Raw genomic sequence first — 13,331 nt, 5'->3', positions numbered from 1 at the left:
GTGAGTTGGCTGGAGCTTCTAAGTGGTGTTACGCATCAATCAATCATTTGAACTACTGCACAGCAGTAAGAAAATGCAAACCAGATAGAAAGCTAGATTTCTCTCCTTTTTGTCAAGTTTTGTTTTCATAAAATTGGAGATGCCCAGAACACAGTGCTTCCAACAAGTATAGGCTAGCCACTAAGATCATCGTAACAGACATGGGTTTTGTATTTTTTTTTTTTTCATTTTTTCTGTTGCTTTGAGGACATCAGAGACCAACAGCATGTAATAGTTGTTAAATAACAGCAGAGCAGAAAACAGCTGGCACTACACCTGCAGATTTAGTCCTCGTTATTCTGCTCCTGATGAACACTTGCAGTTAATTCATTTTGAACTTCTCTTCCCTTCTCTATTAACTTCTGCAGTAAACTGCAGAAAAGAAATCCTTGATAAAATAATAATACATAAAGTAAGGAGCAGCAGGCTTTTCTCAACACCTATCTTAAAGATTATGTTTAGAAATAATACATGATAACTGACTACAAGAACCCTGAAATGCCAAGAACACTGGAAAACGACCTTGAGTGAGAGAAGAAATACTTGGCTTCTCTGAGAAACTGCACCTCCATATAAATGTTTTGTTGTTTACACAAGAATATTTCTGGGTTATTAGGAAAACTAAACTGAACATCAGGAAGGTGTATTTGGGGCTCTGGTGTTCTGTGTCCAAATTCAGTTGCACACCATCTTCTGCAGATCCAGTGTAAGGCATTCTTAAGTACTGCCTTATGTCTCATGGTCCATTTCTGGATCAAACTCCAATCTCCTATTTACCTTGCATTAGCTTGCTACTTCATGCAGAGCTAATGGCATCTGAAGTCATCAGTCATTCCCACTGTACTCTGAGGCTGGCAGTGAAAGTCTAAGGTAGTAAATGCCCATTACCCACTCCTCTTCATCACAGCACGTACCAAATGGGGACAGTTATGTTTATAGAGAGGAAAACTATCATCTCTGCTATTGTAAGATTATATTGATGGCAAATTTGCTCCCACCTGTGATATTACTTGTGGGCATTTCGAGTCATCACTCACTGTGGCTACAAGGAGTCACAGAGTAATGAGGTAACATGTAGACAGGCAACTGGGCTCCCACACTGATTCAAGTGTTCTCCTTTCTCATCCACACACTATCTTATGAGGACAGAACAGAAAAAAATATTCCAGACTTGCTACTGATCTGCATGTTTCTGACGCAAATGTCACCCTTAATGCTGTGAAGCCAAATATTTTGATGGCCTTCTAAACATGGCAAAATATTGTCTTTCTTGACTTGTGATGAACACTTGCTTCCTAGTCATAAATCCTACACTGTTATTAAATTCAGCTGCTGCATTTTTTCTTCTCTAATAATTTACATCTGACTGAGTATAGAGACAGGTATTTACTTGAAGTATATTTATTTTGGTATTATCTTCAACTTCAAATTTCTAAGAAAAGCCTTGAATGTTACATATTGCCACATTCATTTTTGAGGATTTACACATTTACAGTTTCAGCATCAAGATGAATTGCATGAAAATGTAAGGCATTAGAGCAAGCCTGGGAATATTTTTCTAATCACTTATAGTTTAACAATCTGAGCACGGGGCTTTCATTTCCACAAGCATCACACTGCCTACTCTGTATAGCAATGCAGTCAACTCCTCATTTGCAAGCAGTGTGGCAACTGGGAAATTATCCCTCTCACGTCCAAAACGGTTCACATGTGATTCACCTAAGGTGATAAACACAATTGTTCCAGATACATTGAGCCTTACTGCAGATGACAGTTAAACCAAGAGGTTTGGGGGTTTTAATTACTTGCCATTAGTACTATTTTTTGTTTGCATCACTCATTTTTCCCTCCCAACTTCACAAGAAACTTATTTCTTAATCATTTCAGAGCATCAGAGATGCACAGCCTTGCAGAGAATTCAGAATGTCAGCCCTTCTGGAACCGCACAGCTTAGTCTTAGATACGGGTATCAAACATGACAACAGAAAGAAAAAATGAAAGAAAGATGCAGTGCAGTGATGGTATTGCAGAAACTAACAATTCTAATACCTTAGAAACACACAGCACCAAGATACAGAAAGCCCAGCCACTAACTTGTTCACATAGCTCATGTCTTCCACACTCTGCTACTGGCTATGGAAAAGCATCACTAAAGATAAAATAAAAAGCAACACTCCTCTTGAACTCTTCACAGGTTCTTTTGTTGTTTTTTTTTTTTGTCACAAGGACTGTCTCTACACTGCTCTTTTATTTCTGCATGTGTACATTAGCTATGCCACCACGCAAAAGCTGCATGTCTAAGTGCCCTGTACACTTAAGTCCTTGAGACTACAGACAACAGAGTCAAATCTCCTACAAGGAGACTGGAAACATATGTAACAGGCTGGAGGGCAGCCAGGGGTGACCCAGTATGAACAATTTAATCTACTGGACCTTGGATCCTAGCACAAACCTGTAAAAATTATTTCTGGAATTACAAAAGAGGACAACTACTCTCAATTAAAAGAATAAACAGTTCCATTTATCTTAAATTATTTAATGCAAGTCAAAGCATAACAACATTGCACATTAGTAAAATACACATAGAAACTGTAACTATTAGCATGACTAGTATGTGTTGCAACACTGAAGGCATTATTGTATTATAAATATTCATTCAAATTGTAATTTCTTATAGTAATGTTACACCTGCAGGAAAAAATATATACAGAAAACCTGAAGTGTTTTAATAAATATTGAAAGCAAACCATTTAAGTACTACATAAACATATTGGCTACATAAACTTTATTGCTTACTGATGAAGACACAGGGATGCAGAATATCCCTGGGATTTGAAAAGGTATCATTAATTACCACTGCAATCACAAGGCAACTATTTCTGTGCTCTTTTTGGTTTGCCTTCTACTCATTCCAGTTCATATTCCCCTTCTTGGGAAACAGATCTGAACTTGCACATCACATTCCATCTACAACTTCTTTGCTCACCCCAACTCCTAAACACACTGCCCTCACACCATCTTCCTCAGCCATCTCCAGCTATTGAGTCACTGACATCCACTCTTCTGTATTCAGAACTGGGATTATCATCTCGCATTTCTTAGTATGGAATTTTTCCCCTTCTTCATTGCTCCATTCCCTCAGGTGATTCAGTTTTTGCTACACAATTTAATAATGTTCTTCCGTACTGATTTTTCCCTCCTAACTTTTAACAGGACATTTTGATTAGCATATTATAGTTTTATGGTCTAAGGTCAGTAATGCAAATAAGTCAGGACTAGCTCTGAAACAGCTCACTGATGTTATCCAGTATTAGTATTCTTAGGGTCTCTTAGGTTCCATTTTTGGCACAATTTCAGGACTCCAGTGTGCCGTTCATCTCTTCGGTATCCTTTACCACACAAGTCTTCTGCACTACTTTAACTGGGGGCAGCGGCTGTCCTCCTGAAAACACTGGCAGCCAACCTGAGGTTCCATTCAAATAGAAATTAATTAGTGTTTTCAAGATCTACGTTGAATCAGAACCACAGTTTTTTCTCTTACACTCAAAATTTAAGTAAATATATGAATAACAACTGTGGTGATATCACCTATCAGAAACATTTAAATATAGTCTTTGGGATAGAGAAAAAAAGACCTTCCAAGCTTGCAGCTGCTCAGCAAACCCCAAAAGATTGCTTAAGTTAGCTACACAGACTTAGCAACCATCAGGTGCTGCAAACAAATTGCTCTGCAAGATCAGCTGCAAACTGCCAGCAGGAATAGCAGGACACAGTCCAAGCCACAGTGAAACACACAGCCTCAGCCTGGCACATCCCTACCACTGCTCCAGACAGCCCCATCCACTCACACCACATCCTCTGGGAAGGAAACCTAAAGACAGCTCAAGAAAAAACAACTCTGCTACACTAAATCAGATTATTTTAGCGCGATCTCTCTAATCTGTATCAATGCTGAACTTCCCCACATTTATGCCTTTATCATCTTACACATTTTTTCTCTCTTGACCAAAAGGTCTGTCTTGCCTGTACAATTTAGCTTTAATTACCAACTGTGAACGTATTTCTTCTACTCACCTGGATACACAATCAGACTGAAAATATTAAAAGAACTTATTCCTTAGCAAGTGATTACATACATTATGTCCTCCAGTATTCTAAAATTGCTCTACCCAATTTTCACAACATGAATGTTTATGAAATAGGTTAACATTCATACATTCTCAAGCTACCAACTCATCAAGCAACAACAAAATAGCAAGTAACAGGTATCTCAGAATTGTGCTTGGGTGGTTCGTAGGGGATAGAAGTGAAGCAGAATTAATGCATTGAGGTTGAAAAGAGAATTGGAACAAAATCAACTGTTTCTAAGGTTAGAAATCCTCTCCTAGGAGCCTGTATGAGTTAAAACTCCTAATCCCAAAGAGTTATTCGCCTAGAAGCTAATGCAGAAAAACAAACAGATGAATGAAATTCAAGTGATATTTCTACAAAGCAAGAATTCTAAATTAACAATTAAAAATAAATATTAATGCCTTAGGAAAGTAGAAGAGCATTTAGACCTTAAACCTTCGCCAATTTTATGTTTTCTATAGATAAAAATCACAAGTGAAAAGGAATAGTACACACACATTTTTACATATATGTATAAAATGCACGCGGACACACAGACACTGACAAAAATGGGATTTTTTGACCATTAATTATAAATATTATCAACGTAAGTAAAATATAAGTATTGTAAATATGAAATAAATTTAAGTAATAATATAATAAGTATTATTAAAACCTCCGTATTACACAAAAATAATCGTCACCTATTTCCTCATGGGACAACAAAATAAAAATTCAGTTTGACTAATCACTGCTTTATTAACAGAGAACTAATAACTTGGAATATTATGGCTAAACTGTATTGCTAACTCTGGTGTTTTTTTTTCAGCACCATTAACCTAGGAGTTTAAAGATGCAAAATAGCAAATCATTTTCTAGTTCCACTCACAAATTCTGTCTTAAAATTCTTTCTACTAAAAAAGTACTGTTCGTATTAGACTCGCGAGGCACACTCAGTTCTCGTAGGCGCTTTCAAGTCTTTTCAGATGGCGCTTTTAATAGCAGCAAACATTAAGAAAGCCAGCACATCACACCATCAGAAGAAAAGATCAGGGCACTGGACTGTCTGCATGCTTTCCACTAACTGTATAATCATCCAAAATCTATACTATGAACAGGAGAAAACTATATCAAAATAGCCATGCCCTATCTTATCCCTTTCTACCTTAAAGCAGTGTCCTAAAGAAGTGTGAAACCTGTAGCCATTTTTTAAGTATTTTCACTCATCCAAAAACCCGGTTGGAATACTGTGTATATTTGGGACACCTGGAACATCACACCACATGTGCAATTGCCTCCGTCAGTCACATATAACGTACTTGAAGCACACGGGACCACAGTTTTATTTTCCTCACATATGAACTCACATAGATCTAGCTCAGGCATTTACAAGCACATATGCAGCAAGTTAAGAAGCAGCAATCGTTTTACAAGATCTAGAAGCTTAGTCTCAGCAGTGCTTTCTGCTAACATACTACTGAATTGAGCAGTTTTTTTCCTATAGAAACACAGTGAAGAACTGCAGCGAATGCAATACTAGCAAGAGCTTTTACGTATCATATCTATATGCACCTTTGTATTATGGACCAATATCTTCATTTCACATTCTTCAAACTACTTTCTGCCTTGACAGTTCCATTTGTTTCCCATTTTTAATGTATCTGGAGTCAATGTCTACAAACACTTTAAAACTACTCCTAGGATTTCCACGTCTTTGCCTCATGACTTAAGACCTCCTCTTTTTTTTTTTTTTTTGGTTTGTTTTTTAATTTCTCCCATCCTTGATCAAAGTGCTTTTAGTTTAAGTAATAATTAAATACAACAGTAAGGTTGTAGAAGTTTAAAGAGTAAAAGCCACAAGGCTATCAAGTGCTTTTCTCTTCAGTGATGTAATGGGAGAAATGGGCCATACTGATGGCCATGAAATGGGATGTAGCCTGGAACAGGAGACTGAGAAGCCAACAGACAGACTGCAAAGTGTGACACAGACCCTCTGAGGAGAATGAACATTTTATTTTGTTTATGATCTGGACAGACCAACGCAGAGTGCCTGTGGACACTGCCCATGCTCGTGACACCATCTGGTTGTATGATCCACAAATTGATTTCACCACCTAACACCCCTGAAGGACATCACATTTCTATGAACATGCCAGAGAATTTTTATTTCAACTTCACTGCTTTTACATTCTGCACGTGTGACCAATAAAAAAATTACGTGACATTTCTGTAGTGCCTCCCCTAGAATTTCAAGTGTAGTTCATCCAGAAAAGCAAACCCAATAAAGCCATTGCTTTTAAGCAGTGGTGCAAATTTCTGACAATTCTTTTAAACAGTGCAAGCTACTTTGTGTCAGCTCCTCCACTGGTTGGTACTACCATATTGCTATGATGGTGTTCTAAAATACTAGAATATTTTTCCTCAAAGAAATGATCACGTTTTTAGTTTTGGGGAAAAAATATATTACAATCCACGTTTTCACTGACATGACGTTGCCTGCTACACATTGCCTGTGTTTTCATCTCACCAGGTAAGGTTATGAAGCAGAAATATTTCCAGGAAATTACTACCTTTGCTTGGGCTAGAAGAGTGCAATTCCATGCTGTTTCAATCAGTTTTATTCACAGCAACAAATAAATAACAAATAAAATAAATGGCACCAAAGTATAGAACAAAGCAGCGTTGACCTCTCTTAAGAAAGATACGTTGCAGATCTTTAAAATTCCTGCTGCTGCTGAGCTTAGCTCTCCAGTGCTAGGCATTGTCATGCCTTATCATAGCAGATGCAAACGTTAGTAAAATGGACTGCGAGTAGTAAAAAAGTAGGTTTGAAAACACAAAGAGGTCATTTCGCTTGCCCACTCAGAAATTTATTCCAATAGCTGAATAGATCAATGCAGCCCATGCTGTGTGTTGGCTAATGAGCAGGCAAAAGCTGGAGGACACTGCCACTGAAAGTGAAAATTTAGAATTGCAAAAAAAATTATAAATGATTTAAAAGACCAATATCTCAACAATAATGAGACTTAAGCTCTAACAAGTTTCAGTTATTTTGCAAGAGGTGCCTTAACAAGTTAGTAGATTGTTTCACCTGAGCTTACTTGAATTTTAGGAATTAAGACTTTCCTTGCAGGCAAGGGGCCTGCAGTATGACAGCGATGACGTTTTGTTCAGCACAATATAGGACACGGTTGTTGCTACTGGTTTTAAATTTGAGCATTAAGAATGCCAGCTGAAGCAAGTTAAGCACTTTCCGTCTGTTGATTATTTAGAGAAACTGGAGAACCGCCTGGATTCAACCTGATGGTAGTTGTACTTACTGTCTATTTGCTTGTTCCAACACAAAAAAAAAAAACAAAACAAGAGGATATACGCTGCTTGCATTTTTGCCTGGGGGACAGAAGCTTTATATTGTAGTTAATGGACCATCGACAAACAGAAAATTAATCTGGCAAGAACTGACTGATGTTGTGCAAATCAGAAGCATGGTCCATTTTGAAAATAATTAATCCAGCCAACAGAGAAATGAAATGTCAGTTATTCTGGACACAAAAAGTTCAGCATACAAGTCAAAGAAACAAAGTCGTTTTTTGGAAAGAGTTTACCATACGTAGGGAAACATTACGTTTTGGAAATGGCATACACAGTACCCATCCTAATTTAAAGCAATGTTATCTAGAAATGTTCCATTTCTGTAGCTGTTGATAAAGAATACTGATCCTTATCTAGTCTACTGAACATTTTAAACATGACATTATGAAACATCACAGTCCTAACCTATAAGGTCTTCTGAAGTACATTGGTGAACAGAATCAAAAATAATTTTATCAAAAAGATTGTTTAAGCATCAAGAAGATAACCTGAAACAGGAAGAATGCACTGAGGGAATCACCGATTCATTCAGACTTTTATACTGATTAGAACAGTAAGCACAAAATGTGGTTGTAACATTCAAAACCTTAAAGCCACGTTTTTCCTCATTTTGGTGATCGCGTACTCTATCTCACCAACTCTTTGTACTGCAATTTCATCCCTCTACACTGACCTCTTAAAACCAGATGTAAACAGTCCATATCAAATCTATTCTTTGCACACGTGTAAGCTGCTTACCAGACAAGTCTGAAAGGAGGAGCTCAGCAGCACATTGTTCATCTTGTGCTTCAGACTGAAAGAAGTTTTACCTGAGGGCTAGAAACAAACACAACAGTGAGTCTGATTGCATTACTTATTTGGCATACTTCTTAACTTTGGGGGATTATACATCAGCCCATAAGGACATTCTTTCACCATACAAGTTTCAATACAAAGAATACATATCTATTGTAAAAGAGCAAAGATATTCATTGAAACAGCAACCAACTAAAGCGTTAAGGGATTTTTTTGGTAGCATACAGCACTGTATCCAGACACAATCTGACTTCTCACAGTCAAATCAAACTAACATCAAAATAATATGTTTTGTTCTTGAGCAAACAGCTTCCATTACCAGAGAGAGAAAGTAGTTAAAATTAACACGTTGATCAAGCTGTACATGCGTTAGTCACACAATTATTCTTTGCTACATCGCTAAATATATATTGACACAACTAACAAGTTTTTAATTACTTCATATATAAAGACAAGGGCATTTTCATCTTTGCTTAGATGAAGATAAACACGCTGAATTCAACGGCCATTCTCTATGTGCTTCACCTTCTGTGTACTCTAGTTCTCTCATTAACCTCTGCAGATATGCACAACTTCTTTAACATTAAAAACAGATATCAAGTTATTCATATCCAACTCCTTTGAACAACTCAGATCCAGTCAGCTGAAAAAAAAAAAAAACCTCACAAACTAATCTGGGGAAAAACAAGGCAGTTTTCTTCACAACAAAATTCCTTGTTACAATTGTGACTTACGGCCACATCAGGCTCAGAGTCATCTGCTAAACAGTTTAACTGTTCAACAGGGGGAAAATATGGCCAACTGTTACAGAAGGAGTGATGACAATTAATGCTACAAACTACCGAAACTCAAGAAGGTAGGCAAGAACCCGGTCCACTTCACTTGTATAGTGGAGATAGGCTAACTAATTTAACTGTTAGTACATTAGTACAGTACAGGCAGAGATTTGGTTGCCACCAAAATTGAGGAAAAGGCATTTGCAGGCAAAACTTGCTTTCCAACATCATATTCAGATACCTTTTTAAATTTTTGCTGAAAACAATCCTTCTCCCCTTAGTACTAGAATAGAATGTAAAGTGCATGTGTAAATTGAGTACATAAGTATCTTAATTCTATATCTTAATTGGCAATAAAAACAATGCATCTGAGAAGACAGCGTGGTTTACGCGTGAGATTCCTTCATTGTTTGGGTGCCAAAGTGCCTCAAAAAAATTGTTCTATCATCATGTCATACACAAGTTATCATGTATATTATGCTAACACACTAAACAATTAAATCACAATTTGTCCAATTCTGAAACTCAAGTTTACAAGCAACAACTCTTTTGAAGTGGAGAAAACTTGAGAATAATAGAATGTATGACATATTTAAGTTGCAGGAATGAACAAGTATGGCCATTCTGCCTGTACACGCTCAGACAGTGTTCTAAGTAAACTGAACAAAAGTATCTCCTCAAGCACTTAAAATTATTTTAAAAACCATTATTCAGAAATTTTTGTTTGTAGCTACTTCTGAAACTAAAGAACAGCCATGAGCACTAAATTGCATAGGACTTTTGTACATCTAATAAAAAGCACCATGTTTATTGTTAGCTTTAACAATAGCTGAACCAAGTCAGACAGGCAGAGCTGTTTCTTCAGCTACCCTAGGAATGTCTACAAATACAGTTGAAAAATAGTAGGCAGAGCCAAACTAGCAGAAACTCATGTTATTTTAGCTGTACAGATTCCCCAGGGAGATTTTCATTTGGAGTGCTGTCTGGACTGAATACAGAAAATGTAAAATCCAGTTCAAAGAACGGATCAAAACTTCTGGAGCTTATTTTTTTTAACTAACTTTCTTTCTTGCTTTGTTTTTCAACCTCCCAGCAAACAATTATTGCATTACAAACAGCCTCCTTACTGTATCTTCCTTATGTATATAGATCTTACACACATACAAAAGGCCTTTCTACTCTGTTCTACAACTTTCCCATACATATTTTATTCCAAAACAAAACAAACAAAAAACAAAAAACCCATACCAGAAACATATCCCACTCCAGAACAAGGTTCTTTTTGCTGAAAATTGAATATATTTTTTTTATTTTTAAAACTAACACTTGAATTTTGAAAACCTTAAGCCCAGTTCCCTATTTGCAAGTAGCTTATCATTCAAGGAGGAAAGAAACCAAAGCATGTACCGCACAAATCCATTTTTATCATTAAAATTTCTTCATCCAAAAACTTCAGTGCTTATTAACGAATTCTAACACACTTATCAGATGAGTTCTGATGTGCATGTTTGTTGTTTCATGGCTGATAAGCCACTGAATTTAATCTAAAATTCATCATTACTGTAATTCCCTCTTCAGCATTCTGCTCCCACACAAATTCCTGAGTACGTACACTTCCCTGCAGATCCCATCTGAAAGAGATGCTGCATCACGCAACTCACTCAAACACACACAGGTACGTAACAAAAGCAAAAATAAACAAAGACCTGTAATACTGCTCTGTAGTAAGACTTCATGAACTCCAGTGCATGTTCACCTTATTCCAGCGTAGTCCCTGAGCTCATCACAATCTCTTTCAGTGGAGAGGTATTCTGCAAATCGTAGCAATCCTCCTGCTGTGCTCAGAATCACCAACAACTGCAACACATACTTTTCTGGTATTGACATGACCTTGCCGATGGTGAGCAAAGCTTAAGAGTCACTGTCACACAGCTTGCCAGCTAGGGAAAAGAGAACAGCTTCTCTCTTTCTTTTTTCCAAAAAGAAAAAGCCAGTACTTCACATCATCTCCCAAGGCACAGTTTGAAATATTATTTCCATCGTTAAAACCTTTAGTTAAATTGGACAAAAAAATTAACTTCGCTTCTGCTGTTGCAAGTCCTGAAAAAAACATTAAGTGAAATCTCTTCCACTTCTAATACAGGTCTGAAGTAAGTATAACCACCACGTAAATACTGCCTGGCACTGTGACTGCATGGTAAATAAAGAAAAATTATCGGGCAGCAGTTTTACTTGTATTCCTTTGAATAGAGCTTTCAACAAGAGCCTCCTGTCTAGGTGATAACTGAAGTACAAACACCATGCAAAGATATGGACACAGCTCTCTTCTAAACAGTACTTTTTTTTTTTTTCTTTCCATTTTTGGATTTAACATCAAATTCTCCAATAGCTCCAATGGAAACATTTCTGAAGGAAGGACTCCCAATTTTAATCTATCTTCAATGAGCAGATGGTTTTCAGCTGCTAGCTTCATCATTACTGCTATTGTATCTCACTAATGCCACAGCAGAAATATACAAGATTAACACCTAATTTTGCAATGTTGTCAAAGGCCCTACTCAAGATACAAATTTCTAACATAAGGAAAAAAATGACAGCGGGTGCAGAAGAAGCTTTGCTGACAGGAGCACTATCTGAATCAGAATACAGTTCCAAATACCAGATCCAGTCTCATCTACTCATATTAAAGCCAACATTTCCATACTGAAAAACATCAAGAAGTTTAACAAAAAAATGAGTTTAACAAAAGAAATAGTAGATCATTAAACATCATTATTTAAAAAAAAATGTAATAAACATAGGTAGAACTGTGAATTATCTGCAGCCTAAATCCAGCCTCACGGTATATACTTTTCCCATTAATTGCAAAATGCTGTTTATTTCTTACTTGGTTTTAACAGTTTTTTTAAGGACTGCTTAATACTGATTAGGAATTGAAAAGAAGTCATTTGCAATACATCAATAATTAACATACATGGTAGGTCAGAGGCACAGACCAAAAGCAGACTGCTGCCTGCTTATTGAGTATACTTTTTATTTTTCCAAAATAAAAGCACCTCTCTCATTCTTAAGGCAAGAGAGAAGAAATGCACTGATTTTTCTTGTAAAGTACTGCGTGAGGTTGTTCGTTTATGCCTTTAAATATAAATATATTTCAAGATAAAGGAAACATTCTTCAGTGGAATGTTTTTTTTCCATGACTACAGTAGTTACTTCCCTAAATACTTTAATGCATGCCTACATGTATGCAGCTACTACACTCCTCAGTCCTCCATGAAATAGCAAAATGCTATGCTTCCTCTATTTCATACAGATGTTATGGTAAGGACAATGCAGAGAACAACATGTAATAGTTTGTATAATAGTTTCAGCTCCCGCTGGAGGATTCATTTTGCAAGAGTTCTGTCTACATGAGCAAACTGTCACTAAAATTATTTCTAAAGGAGCTGTGTGTTTATTACCCACTGGCCATGGGTACCAGAACACGTAGAAAGACTCTGGAACATTAAGGCAGTAAACCAAAAACATACGTGAAGCCACAGATGCATATAAACGAGTGGCTGGGCCTGAGTCACAGTGCTTAGACACACAGCTTGGTAAAGTAAAACAGGATCAACTACGTATTTTTTAATCTGAGTGCTGGCAATGATGGGCTTTGACCATCAAAGCCGCTCTGACTAAACATTTCTCCAACATCAGACAGGGTAAACATAAATAAAAACCAAAAAGTTGGCTCAAAACACAAAGAAGAGAAATGAAAATGGTGTTTACTTTTAAACAAAAAGTTTAAGGAGGAGCTTCTCAGTGTGTGTGTGTGTATCTGAAGGAAGGAACAAAGACTACAGAATCAGAGTCTTCTCAGTGTTGCACAGTGAAAGGACAAGAGGCAAATGCTCAAACTTAAACATGGGAAATTGCATTTAAACAAAAATAAAGGGGAGACCATCTTTTTTTCTTATTTATATATCAACTGTAGTAGTAGTTAAGCACTAGAATTGGTTGCACAGAGATCCAGCTTTGGAGATATTCACAGATGTTGCACAGGCTCAGTGCAACACTTCAACTACCTACTTTAGCTGACCCTTCTGTAAGCATGAGGCACAACTAGATGAAACCAAAACATCACTACCAACCTTAAAGGTTCTGAAATTCTAAGTACATAGATCACTCTGAAATTAAGATCTCCTGTTTATTTTCATTGAAATTTAACAGTGCCATTGCAGTAATTCAGATGAACAA

General features: G+C 36.8%; 1 long non-coding RNA gene across 1 annotated transcript in view; it reads right to left on the bottom strand.

Moving 5' to 3' along the window:
- Nucleotides 1–10,934, bottom strand: part of LOC104911625 (uncharacterized) — a 231,466-nt gene extending 220,532 nt beyond the window's left edge. Inside the window, exons 1-2 of the long non-coding RNA XR_014884394.1 lie at nucleotides 10,799–10,934; nucleotides 8,260–8,337 (exon numbers count right to left, since the gene is read on the bottom strand). This is a non-coding gene — a long non-coding RNA (uncharacterized LOC104911625). The remainder of the gene's footprint in view (nucleotides 1–8,259; nucleotides 8,338–10,798) is intronic.
- Nucleotides 10,935–13,331: the final 2,397 nt, after the last annotated feature.

This window comes from Meleagris gallopavo, chromosome 7 (assembly GCF_905368555.1).
Source record: "Meleagris gallopavo chromosome 7, MGAL_WU_HG_1.1, whole genome shotgun sequence".
Taxonomy (NCBI): Eukaryota; Metazoa; Chordata; class Aves; order Galliformes; family Phasianidae; genus Meleagris; species Meleagris gallopavo.
The sequence above is the reverse complement of the archived record's forward strand: the minus strand, read 5'-3'. Positions and strand labels throughout refer to the sequence as shown.